Source organism: Ostrinia furnacalis, unplaced genomic scaffold, assembly GCF_004193835.3.
Source record: "Ostrinia furnacalis isolate ACB-3 unplaced genomic scaffold, ASM419383v2 OfSCF6223, whole genome shotgun sequence".
NCBI lineage: Eukaryota > Metazoa > Arthropoda > Insecta > Lepidoptera > Crambidae > Ostrinia > Ostrinia furnacalis.
The window spans coordinates 185,680-189,306 of NW_021136462.1; positions in this window are offsets into that span (position 1 = coordinate 185,680).

Here is a 3,627-nt window from a genome sequence, read left to right on the forward strand (position 1 = left end):
CTTGAAGATGGTAACAAGATGAACATTGGTTCATTATCAGACTCAAGTATGAATATCAAGAAGATTATACGAACCTCACTCAAGTATTAGAATATAGAATATTGTTTATTTGGCACAATACATGATATAGGCACAATACAAGATTAAAACATCATAGAAAAAACAAAAATAAAATAGATTTTAAGTGCCCTGTGCCAAAAAGGTCCCTGACTCAGCATTAGTCGTGACAAAGATTATGCCATGACACTGATTTTCAGCAAGGACCTTTGGGGCACTGGGGTCGCCGTAAAAATAAAAAAATAAAAAAACAAAAAAACACAAACAAACAAACTCAAGAATAGATAAGCCTAGGATAATATGCTTCCGTTTCAGCCAAATGACATCCACTGCTGGATAAAAGCCTCCCGCAAGGATTTCCAAAACGACCGGTCCTACGCTGCCCACAGCCAGGTTTTTCCAGTGACCTTCACCGGTTCGTCGGTCCACCTTAGTGGAGGGCCTGCCCACGCTATCTTATCAATATAATTCTCAAGTGTGAATCGAGCTTAAGCGTCATTTCTTAGTTAGGTTATGATAACACAGGAATTACACTTTTTTATCGTGAAACAATCACTCCGCATTAGTACTTACAATTTCTGAATTAAATTAATAACTTAGGGCGGTTGCACCATCTTACTTTAAATTTGATAAACGTCAAAAATCTGTCAAAATCCATACAAAAAACACCGGCTATCGTTATAGTTACAGTCATAGTTAGGTGGTGCAACTCAGCCAAGCCTTAAGGCCGGGTAGCAGAGAAAATGGCGAAAATGAGGTTTTCATTTTTCATTTTTGAGGTACTAAACAGTAAAATTAAAGGCCAAGATTTTTATTGGGCATAGTTGAGGATATTTTCTAGGGCTATTAACGGATGGAAACACGATTTGATGAAGTTGACTCGATAGAATAAATTCCCAAAGTTACCTCTATTCGTTTTCTAATAATGGTTTTATTTTTAAAATAAGCGATTTGAGATTCTAAATCTTTTACTAAACTAAAGTTCNTTTTCGATACAGAGCCCCGTACATACGTTATACATAAATTATGGAAAGAAAACACCCAGACCAATACAAACAAATATGTATGCAATTTTAGTATGATATTTTTATTTATTAATAAACAAAAAGACTGAACAAAATTGATGCGTGTACTGATTAATAATTAATTAACCACATGCAAAGTTTCGTGAATTGCAACAACTATAATTTATTATCCAAGCTCTAAATAATCGCTACTACGAGTAACTGATCATAAAATGTTTTTCCAATCGCTCAAGCTCCCGAGTACCTACCGATAGGTCGGGTGACGTAATCTTGAAATTCTTTTGGCCGGCGTGGAACTTCCGGAAGGTTGGGTGACGCCACGCCTCTTTGAACCGTGTTTACTTTGGCAGTTATATTTTATATTTATTCGATTCTAAAATATATTCCCAAAAATTCTGAAAGTTGTTTTAATTTGTATCACTTGGATATTTTGAATTGTATTAGAAAGTGCTGTGAGTGTGACGCTTGAACGGAAGGAAGTCAACCTAACCTAACCAACTGCGTATTTTTATACTGTGTAGCCGCGAGAGCTCTTTGGCGCGCTGTCTTCGGCGAAGTATTGCGCGCGCAGATTTTGACAGCGCGAAATACCTACTTTAGCTGAAATACCAAGCCTTAATAAACTAAGCTGCTAGGTATGTCTGTTGTCCCAAAAAACATTTTCATCCATGTTGAAATACTTTTAAAGTGAGGCAACTAAAGGTGTAACGTAACCAAAATTTCATTAAAGATTACATTGTGCCCGTATTTGTATTCTATGCGCGAAGAATCATAAATAATATGTGCACTCCATTTTTTCTTGGTTACGTAGCTCGAGCCCCATCTGTGGACATTCTCTATGCGCGGAAAGCGCTGTGACGGACAAGTGTGGAATTTCAAACATGATTCTGACTGTACCTACACCTCACCCACAATCTTATCTCAACTGAATAAAGTTGGGAATTAAATGATTTTGCACAGAAAAGTACAGTCGATCGCGAGCACCCTTGTTTCAGATTCAGATACTGCATGCTTTTTTGAATATGTTTGTTTATTAATCAGACAGATATGGTTCGGATTCCAGAAAAAAAATCGTGGTGAATGTGAGTCAAGTTATTTAAACCAGCTCCGTATTTCAGTTTAAATGGCAGATTAAAACACCATCGAAGTGAAATAAATTGCTTGTGTCAAAATATTGATCGAAATTGAATAAAATACTTAGTATTGATTTTGAATTTATAGTATTTTATTTTACAATTCCTTAAATTTTCTCTTCAATTAGAAACAATTTCGTAATTTTCCTCATGAGTACTTTGGACCCAACGGCGCCATACCACTACTAGGCCGAGAAGATCACAGATTCATGAAAATGTAATAATTAGAAAACCTGCATTTTATCATGAAAAAAAAGGTTGCGAAATAGCTCTTTTAACAACTGCATAAAATGCCAGTGTTTATCACGATGTGCCGTCATCTGTAAACATGTCATGTGAAACATGAAAAAATGTCGCCTTTATCGCCATAACGTTACGCACTCCAGAACACCCATAACCGACCTTATAAATTGCTGATTTGGAATATTCAGTTGGCAGCGGCAATAAAACTAGCTTGTAAAAATAAGCGCCGCCTTTTACGACAGCTAAACTGTTGCCTCGATAAAGTTTTATCTCCAATCCGTCAGTTCGCATGAAGGGTTCACTACTTTATGGTATACGTGAGTGAAATTATGTTGGGGGTACGTGGAAGTTGTCTGAGGAAGTCGTTGGTGTAGCGTAGCGACATCTTACGGCGGGGAAATACAACGTGGTCGTGTCCCAGGCTTAAGGGTTGTACCATCTTACTTTAACTGTGACAAACGTCAAAAATCTGTCAAACACCATACGAAATGCACCGGTTATCGCCATAGTTACCGTTAAAGTTAGGTGATGCAACTCAGCCTAAGCAGAGTAATGCCTGAAGGATTCTGTTGACACTGAAAAAATATTAATGCTGTTTCACTATTTCAAAATGACTCAATTTTGGAAACTTTGTTTAGAACAACTTTTGAGCAAACAGCGTAACTTTTTGTACGAGTATGTAAATAAGTAAACGTTGAGTTTTAACCAACTTTTCTACGAATAATTTTTGCATAAAATTCTGAAATATATTTCAGCTCATAATAACGAAGTAGTTACCTTGTTCTGGATCACGTTATTATGTAAAGTTTAATTTCAGTACTAAAGTAAATTTTTCAGTAAGTACTGAAGGATATTTCAATGGTAACATAACATACATTCACAAGCTTCAACTAAGAATATTAAAACGAATAGTTTCTAACGTAATTAGAGAACAATTTAAGGATAATGAAACTGGAATATTTAATCACTGTAAAGTTTTGCCTGTTCAACTCCGATTCAAGTATAACATTTTAAAAGAACAATATTTTAATACAACATTTCGTAAGAAAGTAGAACACCCGGTATTTACTCGTGCTATTGCCCGTGAGCGCCTACAGACAACACAAGCTCGGAATGTGTATGGTGAGCGAACGACGCAGTACTTGGTTCCGCGACTTATTAACGAACTA